Below are 23,411 nucleotides of genomic sequence, written 5' to 3'. Positions count from 1 at the left end.
TGAATGCAGTTAAATGCAAATAAAGGTAGACTACCAAACCTGCAATAAATGTTCAAGGGGGGAATTATTAAGAAGAGGGTCTAAAACCTCTGCCTAGGTAACCCCTGCTTGCAGAAAGCAGCAGGATGGCTCCCAGGGAGAACACAGGACAATAAGGATCCCATTTATGCCAGATAACAAATTGTACCTATCGGACTTCTGGACTTTGATTGATTCAAATAAAACAACAGGCTCAAAACTCTTGAACCTTCCCTTGTTTGACAACCAAACTCAACACAGTTTTGTTTTTTTTTTTCCAGTTGCACAGAAAGGCTGATTTTACTTCAGTTTTGCTAACAAGAAACAGAACCAGAGGAGCAAAGAAATCAAAAGGAATTCAATTTACAAGGTGGAGAAAAAAATACCCAGAACACCACAAGAAACAGTATCTAAAGAGGCTCCAAAAGAGCTGGAGAGGGACTTTGGGCAAGGGCATGGAGTGACAGGACAAGGGGGAATGGCTTCACATGGATGGAGGGCAGGGAGAGATGAGTTATTGGGAAGGAATTTTTCCCTGGGAGAGTGGGCAGGACCTGGCACAGGTGCCCAGAGAAACTGTGGCTGCCCCTGGATCCCTGGAATTGTCCAAGGCCAGGCTGGATGGTGCTTGGAGAACCTTGGGATGGTGGAAGGTGTCCCTGTCCATGGCAGAGAGGTGGGACTGGATGGACTTTAAGGTCTCTTCCATCCCAAACCATTCCAAGATTCCATGACTTTATGAGCTATTTTTTTGATGCAACATCTATTTGCAAATGGAAATGACATTAATTCAGAAGAACAAATCTGTCCTGGTTGAATGACTTTAAATACCTATTTTTCTGATCACTTGCTGTATGGTGACCTCACCCAGGTTGTAGCTCTGTGGCAGTAATGTCACCCACCCTTGAATTCCATAGAGATTTATCTGTCACAGGTTTCAGAACAAATATTCTTTCTCATAATGTACACAGGGAAAGGTGAGACTGTTTGGTCATTATAAAGTTATTTTTTTTCATATCAACAAAAAAAAAGGAATACATGCAAATCAGGACTAAAATTATTAATGCAATGAGTTCATTTCAGTTCATCCCTGCTACACATGAGATGTAAGATGGTGTGGATGGGGTTTTATCATTACAAGAAAATAATAATTGCCAAAATGGTCCCTCGGTTTTCCTGAATGGAACATCAAAATGTGGGAAGTTACAGGGGAAAAAAAAAAAGAGGTAAAAATAATTCTAGGTACAGGTTTTTCATGTAAGTATAACCCTTGAAATTAGTTTCCAGGAGCAATCTTAAATGTGGAAGCTCACACTTGTATAAAGAATTAGAGGAATATAAAAAGAAAGGTCCCTTTATCCTTCACTTCATCAAAAAAAATCTGAGCTACTTCTTTAACCTCATCACTTAAAGTCAAGGGATTAAGACTCCATCTTTTACAAAATTAGAAAAGAGATTCTTTCTGCCTGCCTGGATCCTGAACCCAGGGCAGCGAATCTGGTGACGTTTGAAATTGGTCTGAAGAGGAAAATGCAGAGCTCCAAAGAAAGAAATGTCTTCCACTGAAGGAAATGCAGAATTCTAAATGGGAAGAGCTGGATACTGTGGGGAGGCATTGCCTGTGCTGGAATTTGCAAACTTCCAGACTGCAGGCTATGGGAGGTACTGGGATCCTCTTTGATTCTAGTGATATTTTCATTATTTCAACATATTGCATTGATTTCTTTTGACTCACTGGTTCTCTGCTGCTCTTCAATATTTCAGAGTGTTTCCAAAGAGCCCAAGCAGAAACCAAAGTGCTCTGACACTTCAACATTTTACTTTATACCTATATAATATTCAATACTAAAATATTTCTACCAACACAATTTTAAATTGCTAAACCTGTCTATTATCAAAATCAGATGAGGAATATTTGTGTCTCATATATCCAAAAAAATCAAGTTGCAAGGGAATATTAATTTGAGGACTACTTTCCTTCCCAAACACATACATGAAGTCAATAAATGCTATGGAAGACCAAGACAAACTTCACCTACTTGTGTCTGGGTTTGGCCTGGCTCAGTTTGTCAGGGAATCACAGGGTAATTTATCTTGGGTGACCCAACACCCACTGACAAAAAGACCAAGCTCAGAGCCCAGGGCCTCCTTGGAACACCTCCAAGGATAATCTTTCCTCAGATTCCCACTGGACCCCTCTTCCAGCACTTGACCAGCCTCAAAGAGAGAAATTTCAAGCTTGATAAGAAATAATGGCTTTTATTTTGATTTGTTTGTTTGCTTTTAGGTCCTCAGGCTGATACTTTGATGGGACAGAGACTCAAGTTCAAATGGACATTCTGGCCTTTCCTGTAGCTAATAATGGAAAACAAAGCCCTTTTCTCAGCTGTCTCAGCTCTTAACTCAACCCTGCCCTCAGTGTAGGCACAAATCAGCTCAGAGAATCTCTGTTCTTTTATTTACACAGAATTTGAGAGGAAAAAAATCCTCATCCAAAAACAAATTGTGTTTCCCAAATTACACTCCTGGTCTTCAGACTTGGCTTGGGATTAACTTTTTCATTTTTGGGGGGATCTTAATCTCTTAACCTCTACTTCTGTCTGCTGAAACAAGACTTTTAGGGAAGGTAAATTCCCATTCCTCTTGAGAAAGGAGACTATAAACTCATGCCATCTTCTCCAGGAGAGGTTTATAATTTCCCATCAGGTAAGAAAACATCCCACAAAATATAGCATAGTGTGTTTCATGCAGAAACATATCTATCCCGTGAAATCATGCAGAAAACATATCTATCCCATACCCAAAATTCCCCTGGATGTCGTTATTTCTTATGATTAAATAAAGTCACATCACCATTTTTGACCTTTTGGTGGTATTTCTGTTTTACCAGTCTTATGCAGATTGGCATTTTTCCTTGCAAACTTTCTTCCTACCCATCCTACATGCCAATTTTCTCAAAATTCCTTATTCTCAGGGTAAATTTGAGACTGGAACCTCTGACTCCTGAGCACTGTGATTATCTATGGAAAAAGTAAAACTGAGCCAGCTCTAGGGAGAGCTTTTCCTTTGGATCTCTGCAGGGACCCAAGGGTATTGCTCCTTTGATACTATTTTTTTTAGGAATCCTCAAGCCTGTCTGTGTGCAGTGGAAAGTTTATTGTGATATGACCATGTGGTAATAATATATCAAAGTCCAGCATTAAAATATTTCTAAAACATGAAAAATGGGCTGTTCATAATGTTAAAGAAGGACAAGCAAATTTGCTGACAATGTGGGTAATTTCCTGAAATCAGAGTTCATCTTGTAGCAAACCCATGTTCTGTGGACAACAGAAACAAGCAGAGCATAAATCACTCACTCACACACACAATCTCCTCTGTCCTGCTAATCTCATGGGTTTGGGACCACAGCAGAGCACACTGTGCCTCTTTCCATACCCATGGAAAACAATGGAAAGGCTCCCATTGGCATGGACATCAAGGGATGACTATTTCATCTGGCTGTAACACCACCAAGGTCTGAAAACAAGACCTGCAGAGAGCTTTTTACCCAAAAAACCCCATGCTGAAACTAGGTATGAAAGTGTGCTTTTAATCTATACAATGAATACACACATGAAAGAAAGTCCCAAACCTTAAAAAATGGATTTATCCATTTTTCACACCTGGAAAATGGATTGTGGAAAGTTCCTCCTAATTTATTCAATAGTCTTAAAATGTATGATCAAATACTCTGACTTTTTAGACGTCTGTACATTAGTTTAACTGTTGGAGCACAAACACCCCCAATAACTTTGAGAACACACACATTAAAACTATGACCACATTTGCATTCTAATGTATTAATATTTAATAAATCATTGTGAGGGTATTGTATTTTGAAGGGCATTAAACTCATCATATTCCTTGGGTTTTTGCAATTTCACATTTCTAAAGTAGCAACTTTTTCTTACTCTTCACAAGAACTTAAAACAGCATGGTTTAAATGTAGTATCATTTTCTAGTTTGGGACACAGCCTACTCTGAAATATTGTAGAACTTAAACACTTCTTTTCAGCAAGACAAGAAAATTTTGGGGGGCTAGGGGCATGTCCACCTCTCACAACCTGATACTGCATTACCAAAAGAGAAAGATCCCTTTAGCACAGGGAAAGAAAGGCTGGGTAGCAAATAAATTAGGTACAGACATGAGATAATGGAAACACAGTAATCAGAAGACATGTTTTATTATTACAGGTGGAGATAATGTTGGGAAAAAAAGTGTGGGAGAATGCCTTGGGCTTGTTTTAAGACCAACATAAAAATGCAATACCTATATGTTTGCTTTAGCATCTTTTTTTAAAGTAAGGTTTATTTTTGCCCCGTATTTATTTACTCTTCAGATGTAAAAACAGGCTTATTGACATATTTAAACGTGCCAAATACTTGGGATTGAACATGACCGTGTCTGAATGCGAGGTCATTGTTTTGCTTACAGCAAAAATTTCCTACAGTCACATAAAAACTTCCCCTTCCATAACCTTCAGTGGGGTCAATAAGAAATTCTTCTACTGACCTACAGTTTCTAGAAACCAGAAGGTTTCCAGATTTTTATTATCTTTCAGAAAATAGGTAAAAAATTCAGGGAAAAACTTTGGTCCACTCTAAGGTCTTTCTTCACATGACCACGATTATTGTCCTGACCCATCAAATAGTCTTGCAGGTATTTTTTTTTAGATTCTCAAACTGCAAGAGAAAATTGTATTTATAATCCTCTACCATTAGCCTTAGTTCCAGAAAGAAGTAAGCCTGGAAAGACGTGGAAGTGCTCCACAAAATTTGTTTTGAGGATTTAATGATCGTTTACCTGCTGTTAACCATTATTAATAAAGTACATGCAACACAAAGAAGAGTAATTATACAAATTAGGTAGCTTTTCTCTTGAATTTCTAAACTCAAACTTGGAATAAGAGTAATGCCTCATAAATAGCACCATTTTAATCAACAAAATTCTTGCTAATGTCCATGGTAGGAACGGGAGATTTAAATGTTGGTTAAATTTTCACCTGAATTCCACAAGAAATTGTCCGTTTTATGAGAGCAAAGTTGGAGAGCCCATTATAGCCATGAGAAAAATGTTTTTAAAAAGTTGAGAGAGAAAGCAAAATGAAATGTGAATATTAACTACACGCCCCAATTTCTCCACCCACCCTCCAGTCATTTATAGGCAGTTCATAGAAGGTCTTCTGGATTTGCTATCACACAGTGGCAGAACAAAATATTTCAGTACTTTGCAAATTTGAAATTTTGTAAGTGAAAACTGTAAGGTCTTTGAAATGTTGGTATCCAATACAACTTCTACAAAATTATCCTTCCAATTAGCATATGCTCTTAAAATAGTTTCTGGGCACATCTTCCAGCACATTTCTTTTTAAACAATATTATTATTTTTAATAATCACAGAACGGTGATACTTCTTTTTTAATGACATTTTAAAAGTGGATGCAATGAGCATAAATGCAGCTAGAACATTTATTTATTTGATTATTCAAATTAATAACTGTGTTACCTTTTTGCTTGTTTTGGCAAAGTTGCCTGGAAGAGCCAGATCTGGTTCAGGTAATCGTAAGTGCTTTTGTTCATTTCAAGTAAGAATTATACCATATGCCATGCTTGAAATTGGAAATTAATCATCACCCACCACGCAGACAGTTTTGATAAAATTCCCTTTTCCAAATAAAACAGTCATACAACGCTTGTAGCTTCATTGAAACTCTGTTCCTTCAGCACAAGAAAGAAAAAAGAACAGAATAAAAGCTGATTCCATTAAAGAAGGATTGCAGCAAAACTTTTCCGTACTTCTACCAAGATAGCACTGGATAAATGTTGGGAAAAAATTACTTATGAACCTGGCACACAGATATCCCTGCTTTGAGTTGCACCACAGTTTTACTCACAATTCTTTGTCAATATTTAATTTTTAAAGCATCTTTATGCACAAGAAATGGATTTAGATTTAATGAATTAATCACCCACTGGGACCTTTTTCTAGATAGGTTATTCTACACAAGCTTATCCAACCAGGCCAGAAACAAAAGCTGTATTTGTGCACTCTAAACCACCACCTAACTTTTGGGGACTGAAAGAAACCCCAAACTTTGAGTTGCAAGACAAAGTTCCTCCAGCCTCACTGGGCAGCATGACATCGAGGTGAAAAAATAAATGCATCAGCCAAAAGAAAGGAACACTGGCAAGAGAGCTGCGTCACCAGTTATACCCAGACTTCAGAGGAAGTAAAACACCCAAGAAGGAGCTGAAAATATTGTCTGATCTCTTTCAAAGGGAAAATTGAAATGAGATGGAGATAGCAATCAGTGCTGAGCTGTTTCTGCCAGCAAGGAAACGCAGACCCTCCTTTGTACCTGACTTCACAGCCCCCACTAGCATCCCCTCTTTGGAAAACTTCCCCAGTATTTAATACCTGTGTGGGAGCTCTACGTCACAGAGAGTAGGAGAAATTCACCATGAGCAATATCAGGTCATTATTTTGACACAAACTCCAATGCTGCACCAATGCTTTCATTGTAAAATGCACTTCTGAGTTCAGAAGGAAAACCCAGCATATTTAATTCAGGGGTAAACTCCACCAAAATACATTTTGCTCAAGCAGAGTTTGCCTGATTAAGATTGAAGTAATGTGTATGTAAACACAAATTTTCTAAAAATCAACATCTCGCCCTTTACAGAAACATCTGTGTTCACACAGAAACAGGAGGAAAGACAGGCAGGTAGCAGAAAGTGGAAGGGGTTAAAAAAATAAGGAAATGCAGTGCATAAAGCTAAATTTGGAGGAATATATTTGTTTTAAACATTGGTTGAGTGGGGCAGAAACAGAGCCATTGAAATGCTGATCACTGTAACAACACAGAGCAGAGACAATATAAAACTTTGCTTCTACATCTGACTCAAGGTACTGTTGAATAGCAGTTGTTGGAATTCATACAAATAACTATTCTTCTAGTCTATGTTTATGATATTTTATTAATCTTTCTACTATTACTATTATTATTAATAATACAGGAGTGCTGTTTTTGCAAAGCTGCATTGTGTTCTCGCAGAAATCTGCGCTTTGAAGAATTCGCTTTCAAAATTGTAAAATATTTATACGATAAATCATCAGATGATTTAAAATTAAATCATTCTGATTGCATTTATGTTCATGAATCAAATGTGACTTTTCTCGCTTTGCATAGGTTTGTGCTGTTTTCAACCTCAACCTTTGCAAGTGACATTTTCATTTAGAATCTTATCATTTCATAATTATTACCTTTCAGAACTCCTAGGGAGAGAACAAAAGCTTCCTCTTTGTATTGCCATTGTTATGTTTCTTTGAAGAACAAATTAAATTTCAATCCCAGCCAAAACAAACTTTTAAAGTACAGAATAAATTGGAAATTACGTGAAAAAAATAACAAGCTGTGCAAGCTTAAAGCGGCCTCTGGTGAGCACAGGTACTTTCTGGATAATTTATTACTGTGTTTTCTTTGTTTAACCAGTAGATCAAGCTCAGCCTAAGGAAACATGGCAAACACTTCACTGAAGGTGATCTGAGCTGCTCTAAACTGACACCAGGACTCTTGTGATCCTAATAAATGAGAAGGGATTGTTTATACCCCCAGAGTGACTATTCACCATCTTTCAGATTATTGTTACCTTTTAATTGTCCTCTGAGCTGTCCAAAGAGGAGAGATCTGAACATTCCTCAGCTCCCTTGCAAAATGTGGAGCCACACTCTACAAAATACCACATTTACACAGTTGTGGCTAATAGTAATCCTTATTATCATCAGATTCTTCCAATTTCACTCCAGTGGGCAGATTATTCTCTTTTATTTAGGTGGATGCCATGGCTCAGATTCACAGAAAAGGCACAACAGTACAATGGAGCAAACAAAATATTTGTGAGCCTGGAAGACACTTTTGCTTTTCCAGGGAAATTTCAAATTTTCTTACGGAAACAAACAAAATTTGCGTTTTCCAAAAAAAAAAAAAAAAAAAAAAAGAAAAAAAAATCAGCCTGGAAGGAGGAGGAGGAGGGGGAAGAAATCAAGGGACCTGGAGAGTGTTCAAGTCCCAGCAAGGGACAGGAATGTAAGTGGCTCCTGGCAGCCCCGTCCGGATGAAGAGCCGGGGTGGCGGCACTCGAAGCCTGGCAGAGTGCGCGGCGCTGATGGCAACGAGGGAGACAGAGAGGCACTCACCTCCTAAAACAGTGACACCTGGGTGATCCACCCTCCTTCCCAGCCTGGCAATCACAGCTTCTCCAGCTCACAGAGGGGTTTTTGGGATCCACCAACGCCCTGGAGCAGCAAGAAGGTTGGGGATGGCACGGCCACACGCGGGGCCCTGTGCCCCAAATTGACCCAGAGCCTGCTTTGATTAAAAGTTGTGAGCCCATTGTGTTTTAACAGCCAAATCCACCAAAATTCACCCTTTCCAAGCTAAAAGTAGCAGCTCAGGCCAAAATTATGAGCAAAACAGAATAAAATAATATTTTGTTTGGACTCAAAAAAGTAATTTATTGAAAACAAACGTTACAAATCTATTTTATCTTCCCCCTGGAGCCTTGCAAAGAGAACTAATATTCAGCTGATGTAGTTTGTGTATGACCACAGTTATACATTAATCTTGGTGATTTAAGCTGCAATTGTGCCTAAATGCCCTTGGCCAGGCACAAAGTGCCACCATGGCTGGGAGGGGACACTGAGACACCAAACTCTCATCAGCTTGGAAAGGGTTGTGGCTCAATACCTTCATTATCAAGGTCTCCAACCAGCCTTGAGCACCTCCAGGTGCCTGGTTTTAAATACACCACTTTTTCCAATCCATGTCCTTCCCAAATCACTGCTGCAGCTTCCCCTAATACCTCTGCTACTGAAACTATCTTGCAGTTTTTCCAGGTGTTTTCAATTCCCTAGTCTAGCATCCCTAATTTTTTTTTGCCTGATGTAGACATCAGCCACAAGGCCAATATTACTGTGTTGTAAATGACATGGGAAAGAGTCCCAAATCATGTCAGCCAGAGACATAAACAACTTAATTTTTAATCCTTTCCAGTGATATCACTGTTTCAGGAGTGAAAAGAATAAGATATTATTTCAGTCATTTGATCTTCTTATTTTGGATATGCACTGGATTACTTAGGGGTTTTAATCCAATTAGGATTGCCTCTCTCAGCCTAGACAAAAACCAATGGGGAGATCCTTCTCAGTCAAGGACATAACTCACCCTAAATAAACTGGTTCATCTATATTCCTCACATATAGTTTTAAACCTGCTACTCTTCAATCCTGATCTTCAGAGAAATCGGTTTGGGTTTTGCCTTTTTTTTTTTTTTTTTTTCTTTTTCAGAGAATAAGATGCAAATCTACTGCCATCAACTTTGTGCTATTCCAAAGCTCTAAGAAGAAAACCACCTGGTATTTTTCTTCAGCCCCTCTATATGCATATGCAAATCCAACAGCTTCAGGATCTGCCAAACTATTTACCAAGTTTGTCAGGCAAACAGCCTCCGAAACAATCTTCTTTCAAAATAATTTTCTGTGATTCTAAATTCTTCCTCTGAACGCTATTTTTGTCCCTGAAAGCATATTCACCCATGCAGTCTGACTGCTTGTTAAGGAAAAACAACAAGAAAAACACTGAAATCTCACTGTTGGCTTATGTTCTACTGCCAGTGTTCAAACATCAGGATCCCAACAGTATCCCAGCGCCTGAAAAACATCTCTTTTTCTTTGAAATCTGCCTGGGTTGCGGAGGAGAAATTGCCAGTAGAAATTACAACATTTGCCATGACTGAGATGGGGTGGGTTTTTGCATTTGGATTGAATGAAACCATGGAAAATGTTGTTAGTAACAACTCCAGTGTTATAAAAAATCACCAAGTGACAGATTTCGAGATTAAAAGGAAATATTAAAAATCCCCTTCAATATTTAAAGCTTACTTAACTAGTAGCACTTCACTTGACACTGACTCATGTCATTTTCTTTCATTCCTCTTTTGATCCATGCAAAGCAGTTACACGATTGCAGATATCTTATCATGTCACCTTCTCATATGGATATGAGATGAAAGAATATTATCTCAAGCTGAGTGATAAGTCCTGTACCAAAACTACGGGTGGAATCTGCACAATCTGATGCTAAATGGGAGCAGGGGGGTGGCAGCACTGGGCATTTTTTTTTCCCCTGATATTCTCTGTTGAGGATAGTTGAGAAAAAGGGTCTTATTTTAATAGTTATTCAAGGCTCCTAATTAACCACTGAGATTTTACACCAGGTTAGCTGAGCTTCTTGTCAAGGCACAGGGATCACTCAAATTGCTTTTATTTGCATGATTACGAAGTGGCAAACCATCAATACTCCTTCACCTCTGATTTTAAACATGCAAAGGGCATCAAAAGGCCTATTAACATGAAATAAAATTAGCCCTCATCTGTTTTATTTTAAAGGGACTCTTCCCTCCCCCTTTTCTCCCCCCTCCTCCTCCTTCCTTTCTTATTTAGGGAACTGGGTTCCTTTCCCATACTTGGTATGTAGTACATCTTTTTTTCTCAGAGTTAATTCTCCAAGTCTGGTCTGTCAGCCAGTATAAACAACACTTGATGAATGAGACTCAAGGTGTTTAGTCACCTGAAGCAGCTGTTTGAAGTAACTCTACACACAGCCTGAGGCCCGTGTTTTCACAGCTGTGGGAACTCTTCAAAAGCTTTTCCTCTTGGCCTGCTCCTTTGCTGTGGCTTTAGACTCTTAGCGCAAAATCTGGACAATTTCAAAAGGGCACAATGAAACTAGAGACAGCAATTTTTGATGATTTTGGGCCAAAAAAAGGGCCTAGAATAAATAAATGAAGTACATTTGAAAGTGCTTTACCTAGGTGGGCTATATATCTAAGAACTGCTCGCTCTACATGTGCCCATACTCTCACTTGAAAGGGGAGATGGGGAGGGTTCAAGCCCTGCTCTCTGTTTACAACTATTTTCACTTTCTCCTCTGATGCGGCAGATTAAAAACTAAATGTTTATAGGCCTGGAAAAGAGCATACCTGAAATAAACTCAGCAAGTTTCTCGAAGTTGGAAAGCTCTCCTAACTCATAAACAGACCTGCAGTGATTGGTGATCTGTGCTCCCCGCTGGGAAGCTTTGGAGAATTGGCCTCGTGGAGGTCGTGTGATTGCTTCTCCTGGCTCCAGGGCTGTGCCTTCATGATATGCCTAACTGTGTCTGTGTAGGTAGCCAAAGAAATGATGGGCCCAAATAAAAAATAATAATAAACCAAAATTGAGCAAGAATTGGCGCTGAGCTGGCAGGGAAATCAGAGTTTTGCAAGCGCGGGACCCAATCGCGCAGCTGGGCTGAAATATTATATGCGGAATGAGGTCATGGATCAGAAAATGCATTTTATTTGGAGGTGGGAGTGGACTGCAAGCCTCAAAGAGTGGTGATGAATTCGCTGGAAAATCCTGAGCGCTAAATGGCCAGGTTGTACCTCCCCTGGATGGGCACAAGGCTCCTCGTGGGCTCAGACAGGTATTGCTCAGCCCTGTGAGTAACAGCGGGGCCACCACAGCAGCACCACAAGGTGAGCATCCCACGGGAAAGGGACATGGAAAATATCTCCAGCAAAGCACTGACGTGAGCCCCAGAAAGGGATGTGAGTCGGCAGATTTCGTCGGGGAGGCCGTGTCAGGTGGATGCTTAACTCACTGAATAACGCTTTCCACTTGTGAGTCCACCCAAACAAGGAAACATGGATACATCCAACCTCAGCTTTCAAATGTGTCCAACAAAAGGCATCAGGAAGCTCGCCAGGAAGAGAGAGGATGGGACAAACTACTCCTGAGACAGTAGAACAAACATGCTCCAGCCGTAGCTGTTTTAGCACCGCATGCCTCCCACACATTGCTCCATAAATCCTTCTTTTCTTGCCTCTCATTTTCTCCAGTTTACAAAAATTCTCATGTTAACAGAAAACGTTTAGTTTAAATTGATCCTCAGCCATCCTTGGCATGTATTACACACGCTCACTCTTTTATGTTTTATAGCTTATGTCATCCTGTATTTATCATTTAGTGAAGGCCTTATATTTTTGGCTTGCTGTTGCCCCTTATCAGATGATAAAATGTTCCCTCAGGAGGGAGAGAATTTTTATGAATTATGACGATAGTATAGAAAATAAATGACTTATTGGCACTACAGTCAGGCTATACATGGAAATGTGCTCTTCGAAAGTTTATAGACTCAGAGAAGCACAGAATCCTGGAATGGCTTGGGTTGGAAAGGACCTTAAGGACCACCTAGTTCCAATCTCATGCTGTGGTCTACATGAGAAAGGTGCATGTCCAACACTGTCACTACTCCCAGGGAAGGGAATTCTCCGAACTGAGAGTGGCCATGGGGTGACAAGGACAGTGTTTCTGCCTTGTCTGTGGTTTAGGATGAGCCCTGGGGATGACCTATCCTGGGGTCTCAGCACAAAACTGCCTGTTCATTCATGGCTGTCACTTTCCTGTGTCAGGAGGTGGTGGAGTTTCCAGATACTTTGAGAATAGCAAGGAATAAACATTTCCAGATTAGATAATGAGAATTTGAACATAAATAAGACTTTAAAAATATATTCTGTGGCATTGCCCACACCTGGATGCCCACAGGTCCCTGAGTACCTGTGTTTTTTTATGATACTGAAGGTTAGATGGTGCAAACTACCTCCTGGTCATTGAATTCACCCTTCTAATTTTCTCCCACCCCATCCTCACTCCTGACCTACCCTGAGAGGTTTCAAAGCATCCAGCACCAAAGCACATCTTGTACTACCAGAGACACAGCTGGGCTGGTCCCTCCTCTGCAAAAACATGACATAAATTCTGACACTGGTCACCATACATGTCAACAGAGTCAAACTTTGCTAATGAACCACTGCAAAATTGCAAATAAATAGACAAACCCGAGCTGAGCAGCGTATTGCAACCCTTCCCATTATGCACACGTGATAATTACACAGAGAGAGGCTTGCTGTCCTTCTCCTCAGCAGCAAATTAAATAAGAAGAAAAGTTTAGTTTTAGGTAATTGAAGATGTTCGCTTAATCTTAACTAGAAAAGTATTTTACACTGCCAAAGCCTGGAGCTACAAAAAAAACAGCCCACAAGCAGCCAAGGGAGTGTTCTCCTCAGGCAGGTACTCCAAGACAAAAAAAATGGCTTAATTTTAACTTTTCAGGTAAATCCTGTTCAGGTGAGTGAGGGCTCCCAGGCAGCATCTGTGCAAGGCCACTCACTTCTACCCATCTCCCAGCTAGAACCAGATCTGCCTTTTGATTTTGCTCTTTGCAGAGCAGTTTCTCAACCCTAATAAACACCCAGCGACTCCCTGTGCAGATTCAGAGTTTTGTCAGTGCCGTGGGGCTCTCAAAGGGACATTCCTGGACAGAACCACAGCCAAGGAGGACACCACCTTCACGACATGGACTTCTCCTGACCATGATCTCTGAGCCCCTTGGTCAGCCAGCCCAAGGGCGGAGCCACCTTTTGGGTTGGAATAGGTTTAAAGGGATATGGAACTCTAAGGCTTATTTTTAAGGGGAAGCTAAATATTTAATGCAAGCTGAACAGCAGAACCCTAAGCCCCATATGACCAGTAAGGTAAACATTCCCTGGAGCATTTTATGGGTTCCTTCTCACCACAAATGGCAGCAATTTTACAACACCATCTAAGTGGAACACATTCAACAGGTCACCTATGCAGTGTGATGACTCTGGGACCCATTTGCTGTGACAGAGCTGCGCCCTTCCAGCCTCGTCAGCTGGATCATTTTTGAGGTGATTTTATAGAGTTTTTAGATGAAAAGAATGAAATCTGGCAGGACTGGCTTTAAAGCAATAATATACTTTTTGTTATGCAATGTTATACCTCCATTAACCAATATTCAAAATAGTTGAATGCATAGGTAATGGCAACTATATATAGAAATGGCATTTTGTCTTTAAAGAAGTGAAATCCATTAAACTTTATGTGATGAGATGTTAAAGTAAGAATTGTTAAGAGAACCTTACCCCACATATGCATGTAAATGGCTTTATGGGGATATCCTGTTGGAGATGATGGGTTCCTTATGAGCAACAGCTCCTGAGCAAAAGGTTCCCTACCCTGTAAACACAAAAATGTGAGACACAGCTGGGAAGTTTGCCTACAGGCAAGGTTTCAGGTGAGTAAAAGGAGCAGCCAAAGTTTGAGGAAGAGAGAGAATTCAGGAAGACCTATCAGTGCCTTTGCCCAGAAAAGAGAAATGGAGAGGGAAGGAAAAAAAAAAAAAAGAAAAAATAAAGAAAGACAGGAAAAGAAAAAAAAAAAAAAGAAAAGAAAAAAATGGGGGGAGAAAAGGAAAAAGAATGTAATTTACTGCCTAACTTCTAAAAATGTGGTGTAATATTTCAGGCTGAACATGTATGTGTACATATTATATATAACATGGTGGTTATTAGAGACGCCAGAGACACCACAGTGCAAGGTTTTTCTTCTCTCTGTCTCTAAAACATTTTCCCAGGTTAAGTACAATTCCCATGGCCATCATAATGGTTCATCTGGCTCTCAGGCTGGATAGTGGTACTGCGCGTTGTGTTTGGCTGTGAATACCCCTGCACCCAATGATTTCCTTTTCCATGACATTTCTGAGAAACAAATACTGGACCTGATTCACGTCCAGCCACAAATATGAATCAAAACCCAATACAGAATTGGATACACGCTGGAAATTTGATAACTTGTGAATATGAATTTACTCCTGTAGTGGCTGAGCTGCTAGTGGAAATCTGGAGCATGCTTGGTATTACAATTTTTGCTTTCCAAAAACGTGCATAGCTTGTTCCCTGTAATCGTGTTTCTGATGAAGTCAAAGACAGAAATCCCACTGAAAGAGCTGGGGAGGAAGGACTTTGTTTTAAAGACGTACACTTTATGGAAGCTTTCCTACTTGCTGTCCTTTCAGTGTAAAATATGAGTCAGTCTAATCCCTTTCTTCTTCTGTGTATTAATAGAGACTTGAAAAAAAGAAGTTATAATTTTTATAAATTGGAATGTAGTGGCCCCTGTTTTCTAACACTTGCCAAAGCGTATGGGGTCAAACCCAAACAGTCACCTATCCTGGCCAGTTACATGTCTTATTTAAACAATAAATTAGTGTCAAAGTTTCCAGTAATTAATTTCTTTACCAATTTACATATTTCATTCCTTTCTTTTTTTTTTTTTATTTCTTTCATGTTTTGAAACTGTAACGCACTAACATCTATTTAAAGCAACCTCCCGTACGCGGTGATTGATGTTAGATACAACAATTACAATGCCAGTACCAGGGATAATTCTTTGCAGATGTTGTCAAATTACAGGTTAAATGAGGAAAAAAGTTCCTTTCTTCCGGCCACCCACTCTAGCTCCCTTGAAATAGGTGCACATACTGTATATCCTGTGCTGTAGGTGCAGTAATTCCCCGTCCAGTCACTCATCTGGTTTAAATGACTTCCATTTGCCATTTCAAAGGATGACAGAACACTGTGTTCAGATTGTTTTGCAGGTACCAAAAATGCAGTAACTCTGCTTTGTGTTTTAGCTGGCACAGAGAAGTGAGCTCGACCTGGCAAGGCTGTGCTGGTTTTCCCCTTAATATAAATAACATTTGCCATTGTGGAGAAAAAAAGAAGAGAATTGGAGGTGAGGGGGGGGAGAGAAAAAAAGTGAGGTTAGATTATTTTAACCCTTCATAAACCTTTGCACTCTTTGAGATAAAACAGGATCCTTGTCTTCATGTTATAATCATAACAGTGTGTGCTTGGTGTTGACAGCAGAAAGATTGAGTATAGGTCCTGCAGTCTGGGGAGAGGTGATGAAACTTCTCCATTACCCATCCCTCGTAGCAGGAGAGCCAGGCAGGGTGACATTCCCTGAACACAGGAGAAGGAAGGGAATGAGCCACGAACAGAATATGGAAAAAAACCAAGAACAAGCTGAAGAACTGGCTTTGTCTGCCCTTGTGTGAGGCCAGGATAGTGCTGTGCTCAGGAGGGGAGCAGAGTGTGCTGCTCCTGGGCTCTGCCAGGACACCTGGCACAGCCCACAGCCACGCCCTGGAGTGGCACATAGTGGGGCAGCCATGGGTCTGTGACACCAAGGTGAGCTTGGCCACCTGGCACCAGTCCTAGCCACCTTTGTTCCCTGGTGTCTGGGATGGCAGGGCAGGTTTTGGTAGCAGGAGGGCTACAGTGGTCACTTCTGTGGGGAGTTTCTAGAAGTGGAAGCTGAAGCAAGTTGGCTGGCAGGACTTGGGACCCCACTTAGGACCCACAGTGGGGCAATTCCTAAATAACTGACCGCATGGAAGGGACTCACACTGGGACTGTTCCTAAAAACCTGATTCCATGGAAGGGACTCACATTGGAGCAATTCCTAAAGAACTGACCCCATGGAAGGGACCCAGACTGGAGCTGTTCATGCAGAACTCTAGCCCAAGGGAAGGACTTATCCTGGGGGGGCTGTCTCCTGTGGAGAGAACCACAGGCTGGAGCAGTGGATGAGTGTGGAGACCAGCCCCTGAGGAGGAAGGAGCAGGAGAAACATCAAAGCACTGACCACAGCCCCCATTCCCTGTCCTCCTGCACCATGAGTGGAGGAGGGAGAGAAAACTGGGAGTGAAGTTAAGCCCAAGAAGTGGGAGGTGTCGGGGGGAGGCATTTTTAGACTTAGTTTTTGTTTCTCATTATCTCATTATCCTTCTCCAGTTTGATTGGTGATAAATTGACTGATTCCCCCAAAATGAGGCTGTTTCGCCCATGGCAGTTACTGAGAGCGATCTCTCCCTGTCCTTATCTTACCCTGTGAGCTTTTTGTTGTGTTTTCTCTGCCCTGTCCAGCTGAGGAGGGCAGTGACTGAGCAAGTTGAGTGGGCATCCAGCACCCCACCATGGCTAACCCACCCCACCTGGGAAGTTCCTCAGTTCCCTGACTAATTAGATGAAAGAAGAGTCACTAAAAATCCCACAGGAGACACAATGGGTGCCAGTGCAGGATGGGCCAAAGCAGCTCCACGGCACAGACACACCCCTTTGTCTCCCAGCAGACTCTGGAGCTGCGTCTGCATTCCCAGTGCCAGGTTCTTGCAGGCCTGCCATGCCTGAGCCCTAAGGCTTTGAATGGGATTTCCATTTTAATTCTTTCCCTACATATGTTAGGCTTGCTCTCACAGTGTACAGGAATGAATCCTGGCCCGCAGAAGGAAAGCAAGAATAATTTACAAACAGAATCAGAGGACAGAAAAGCCAGGCTCTCACACTTCACACTTTTGGCCAGGGATGTGGCTTGTTGTGTAGCCTTTCCCTCACTGCATCTTCCTTCCATGTGGGATCTATAGCAGCACGTAGAATAAACCTGCCAGGCAGGACAGGCAGGCAGAGCCACGAGTACCTGGGGTAACCAGATATTGCTGTGGCCAAAAAGATCAGGGATGGGTGGAAATATGCTGCCAGTTATTTGGGTGATGGTGAACCTCCCCACTGCCAATTTGTAATATCATCTGTTTCGTAATAAACCCTCCTCAGAGGCCTCTGCACAACTGTGTGCGAGGTAACTGTTGCATGCTATTCCCTAAATAATTATGTCCTCTAAATATTCACTAAATACTCCCTTTCTTTACTTTAAATCACCACCCCAGGACTCTTTCTCCTCCTGGCTATGCCAACATGCATCCCGAGGTATCACCACCCCAGCCAGTTTATTTTTAACCTCCTAAGTTTAATAATTTTCTGAAGTGAGCTGCAGGGTGGTTTGTGAGTACTGAAGGCACGAGCATGTGATTTGTGTGCTGAGCCTCAGTATCTTGGCTTTCCAGAGGAAAGCAGAGCTTGCTGATGAAGTTTGTGGTTTTCCTGTTTGTTGTCTGAAAAAAGAAAAAAAAGGCGTGTGGAGGTGGGGTGCCAGTGGGCAGAGTGGTGTCAAAAAGGGAAAAAAATTAAAGACATAAAGATTTCTTTCTAAAGAGTTAAGATGCTCAAGCCCCATTTGCTTCAGGGGTTGAGGAGGTTGCAGTGTCCTAAATGGAAGGGAATCAGAGATGCTGCTCTTTGAAGCACAGTCTTATGATTTAAACACTATTTGACCCAAGTGCAATGGTCATGGATGCTGCAAATGTGGCTGCAGCTGCTGGAAACTGAAGGGTTTTGGTCTGCCCCAAAATGAAGCCAAAGAGCCTTTGCATGTAAAAGAATGTTTAAAGCTCTCCAGCAGCTTCTGCCCAGCCAAACAGGCAGTTTCTGTAAAAGGATCAAGAGCTTCCTGCCAGCCTCCCTCCCTCTGTTTTCTTTTATTATACACTTTTGCCACATTAAGTGATTTTAAGACCAAAGGGCTTGCTTTCCTGGTAAAAGAGGGTGGACAGGGTTGTGAAACAGGAGGGATGTCTAATCTGTGACTTTCCGGGGTGTAGGATGTGTAAGGCTTAGTTGAGGATTTGGTAACGGGGTGGATATCCCCTCCTGTGAACAGACTCACCCAAACCAGTCATTATTTACACTCTTTATAAAATGTAATAATTAACATGTTTCTGATTTTATTCCTGGTATAAATTAAACACAACGCTTCAAAAACACCACTGTGAGCACATTTAAAGAATCAGCAAACGGCAGTGGCATCAATATTTCATGGACAACTTGAATTTTGCTCCTGTACTCTGACTTACAAACCACCTTCCTGCCACTGCTTTTGCCAGGAAGACTCACTGGTCCACAAAAGGGAAGAGCAAAACAGCCACAAGTTTATCAGAAAATAAGGACCCCTCAGCTGACAGAGGAAATAAATTCCTTTAATGTTAATGCTGGTGTTATATCCCAAGCCTACAACCAGGTGGATTCCAGCACGCAGCTCTGCCTGTACATTCAGTTTTATATTTGCAGCTGTTTGTAAGAAGGATTCATTCCATAAAATTTTTGTTTGCAATTGCCCAGTATTGATTCCCATTGCAATGATTTCAAAGCCCTGATGGTGTAAACAAAAATACTTCCTCCATGGGGTTATGACTGAGAAGCCAACACTGTCGTAGTACCACTATAACCATGCACCAAATCTTTGTTTGGATAAAGTAATTTATTTTTTGAATTTATGGCTGAATTTGTATTGCTATTAACTAATAGATATCAATAGTTAAAGAGATTTTATAGCGTTCTGACATTCAGTATATTATTCAGGTTTAAAAGGCTCTGGAAAATGGATGAACTCTCTGAGCTGAACAACTTTCCAGTTGTAAAAATGCTTCTCAAGGTACAGAGGACTCAGATCTAATACTTAGTCTTGCTTGTTTAAGCACATGCTCAAATGTGGACGGGTTTTTCATCTTTTAATCCTGACAGAACAATGCAGCCTCCTCAGAGCCAATGCTAACTGAAAAAATGACAGACATATCTTATTAGGGACGATAATTTAAGTAATACTTATTTTTAATGTTTCACTTAAGCAATACTATTTTATGTCTTCAAATACATACAGAACTCTTCCCTTCCCGTTGCTGATTTATCTCCCAGCTTGCACAGCACAGATTCTTATAAAAATAAGATTTTGAATGATTTAAGTCCCTAACATGCTGTAAGAGCTCTATTGTATATCCCCCAAACACGGTGTGATGTATCCTATTTTCATGCTATGCTTCCTCCTTCACAAGCACAATTTCCATTTGCCAGATAGCAACTCAGATAAAAGCTCTAAAACAAAACTAAACTTATAACATAGAACTCTTTGAAAAGGATAATTAATCTTATTAAATACTCAGGAACCTAGAGAATAATCTGCGAGTGATACAAATAATAGAAAATTTCCTAAATAACTTTTGCTCCTGGTAAGCTTCCAAGCAAGTAATTCACAAAATATGACTTTCTTCATTGGAGAGGTTATAAAAATTTGTTTGTTGGAGGTAGGGAAGGAAATGTAATTAAAGGCTAAATTCAGGCTCACATTTCATTTTAACTAAAAGAGTATGTGTGATTTGGATATAAGTCACCTAGGCACTTCCTTTTTTTTTTTTTTTTTAGATTTTTTTTAAGCAGTGCACATTGTCAGCAAATGAGATTATCCAATAGCAGAAGTACATCTGGCTGAGCTGACTGTGCCAGGTAACCTTAAATAGAAACTCTGCTGCACTTAACTCTGTTGCAACACTGGGCTTTGCTGGTAATACTTATCAAAAGTTCCCCTTTGTAGCATTTCTATAAAAAATAAAAAGGGAAGAGGTGAAATGAAAACATAAAACTTGTTGGGGTTTTCTGTATTTATAAAAATATAAAAAAAAAATCCCTCTGCAGTTGGAAATGCTTACAAAGGCATATATAAAATCCAGCAACTCCAGTTATTTTTAACTGCATATGGTCTGCATAAAATGAATCTATAGATCAGGGAAGAAATAATGAAGGCAAGTTAAAGCCCTTAACAATTCAAGTATTTTTGCTGGGTCTTGAATTTACAATGTCTTCAGGTAATGCCTCAACATCCAAAGGACAAACAAAACAAATTTCCCCCTTATTGGTCTTAAAAGAAAACATTAATTTGTCCCCTTGGCAATTATTTTAATTATAAGAGTGAGATCCTCATCTCAGATACGTTGCACACATGACCTTGCATTGGTTGTGACTTTTAGTCTCACAGAAGTTGGATTTCTGCGAGACATATTGTGGGGATTTGCACTGTCTGCTACGTTTTAGATCAAAATCAAGTTCTGGATCCTCAGTTCCTCACAAGTCACTTTTAAACAGAGACAAAGCTTTCGTTTCTGGGGCTGAGCACTCAACTTAAAAAACCCATCTCTCCCCAAAGGCAAATGCTATATGAAAATAAATTAAAACCCAAATGTTGCTGGTCAGCTATTCTGAATACATAAATAGGCAGTTTCTTGTGGAGAGAAGTGACCTGAAACTTTGGGTTTAATCTTTGACAAGTCTTGGAAATGCCCTTCTTTTTGTCCTTTCTCAAGTAAATTTTAGCTTCATTCTGTCTTCATTATGCCAGCAAAGTTATTCATGAAACAAGCTACTGTACAATATGAATAAAAATGGCAGAATCTCACCCAAAGTGAATTACCACAGGGGAAATGGGACTTGGAAAAGACTGCACCAAGGAAGCATGTTTGAACAGATGTGCCATTACATGCCCATAATTCATTTGCAAACTAAACCATTTCTCCACACTTTTAAAGTCAATTGTGCATTTTGAACTGTTATATCAACTATACATTTGAATTTCCAACTTGAAACAAATGCACAAGTGTCAGAGAGAGCCACCTATGCAGGAATCTCCTTTTGCAAGATTCCCTTTGGGATATAGAATTCATACTCTTTGAACACGGAATTCTTTTTTTTTTTTTATTTAATGCTGTGAGGTTAAATCCTCCAAACAGTTCCCTGTGTTGATGCATCCTGGATTTTTTTAACCTTAGATGCTTGAACCTAAAGCTTGCTGGGAATTGTGTAAACTCAAACTATGGATCTTTACTCATTTTCCCAGTTGTTTCCCCTCCGAATATTCCCTTTTCTCTGATCCCTAAGTGAAAAACTAAAAATATGTTTGTACAGAAATATTAGTGATAACGACCTTGGCTTTGGCCTATCACATCCCACGGGTGTGGAAGAGCTCCAGTGAAGGTGAGCTGAAGGGCAGATGTGCTTTCCGAAAGAGCAGGAAGTTTTCCTAGAGCCACGTTTAAACAGCCAAGACACCCTCAGTGCTGCAACCCACCCTCAAAGCGCAGAAAACTGATGAGGTTCTGGTCAGCTAAAAGCTTAAATGTGTGGTGCAGCTTCTTTTGGGTGGTAAAACAGATGCCTTTGTGGCATGTGGTGGTGGAAAGGTAAGTGCACAAATCCCTGAGGATCCAGGTGTGACTGTGTTCTGGGAATTGAGCTGTGCACAGAACGTTCCAGGTATGGAGGCTCAGAGAAATCACAGAATTATGGAGTTATTGAGGTTGGAAAACCTGTCTAAGACCATCAACTCCAACCATTCCCCAGCACTGAAAATGCCACCACTGACCCATGTCCCCAAGTGCCACATCCACATGGCTTTTAAATCCCCCCAGGGATGGGGGCTACACACTGCCCTGGGCAGCTGTGATCCCACAGCCTGGAATTTGATGTAGCATGGACTAAGAGCTGAATTTGGTTTTCATCTGGAAATAGGAAACACAGATAAATGCCCATAAAATGCCTTAACAGAGAGAGTTCAGACTTTTCCATGGGTGACAGTGACTGACAACAACACAGCAACACATGAGTCAGAAGAAGGAAAAAAAATTGACCTCAGAAAGTGGTGTACAGCTATTTTTATATGAAAGAAAGGCACTGAACCCCTACTGGCTGTGCAGAGGAGGAGTAGGAAGGATCTCAGCCCCCCGTGTCTGGTCCACAGGACTCCCACCCAGTTAACTGGGGGCATTTCAGGTTTGTGCACCTTAGAGGGGGCTCTGAGTCACCCTGGTGCTGCATCTGTGTCTGTTCCCCTCCTGCTCGCAGGGGATCATGAAATCAGAGCCATCAGGTAGGATAACGAGGGGGAGGAAGGAGCTGAGTCACAGCAGAACTGATAAAACCCACCAGCTGCTGGATCCAGGGGAAGGACAGCCAGATAAGAGGAAGGAATCTGAACTCATTGCCTTCCCACCTCCCAAAACCTCCCAGAGACCCTCTGGTCTAACATAGCAGCCAAAAAAAGGACAAGAACTGAAACCATGATGGTCCCTGTGCTCCCTGGAGGGTGTCCTGGGGTGACTTCAGCTCATCAACCTCTTTGTTACACAGGAGCTTCCAGGAGCAGCAATCTGCACAAAGACCTGCGGTGACAACCTCGGGGACCCAGGAAGCATTCCCAGGTATCCCCCATATCCCAGATACACCCCAGGTATCCCCAACCACCCTTCAAGCAATCCAGTCCCATGGGCAAAGCTTCAGGCAATCAAACCCAGCTTCTGGGGGTTTTCTACTTCCAGAGGCGAGCAGGGTGATACACCCAACCTGTGTTACCTCACCAATCAATTTGGGAATTTTCAGTCTTCAGACAGATTGTTCTTCCCCCCTGACTTATCTGCTAACCTTCATTGCTCTCTTTCCACTACCCCTTGCCTATGAAAAACCACAAAACACAGAAGTTCCTGGGTTTTTCCAACTTATTTACATTCAAAGATTGCATATTATTTTTACAGTGAACAGGACACACCATGCTTAAAGATTATTTTAAAATAAATCTTCTTTTAAAAATCAAAAAAACTACTCCCACAGAAATCCAGATGACTGCATGGATTTGTGATCCAGCTTTGTTAAACAACCAACTAACCAAAGACTTG

The sequence above is a fragment of the Motacilla alba genome, chromosome 7, assembly GCF_015832195.1.
Source record: "Motacilla alba alba isolate MOTALB_02 chromosome 7, Motacilla_alba_V1.0_pri, whole genome shotgun sequence".
Taxonomy (NCBI): domain Eukaryota; kingdom Metazoa; phylum Chordata; class Aves; order Passeriformes; family Motacillidae; genus Motacilla; species Motacilla alba.
Note: the sequence above shows the minus strand (reverse complement) of the source record.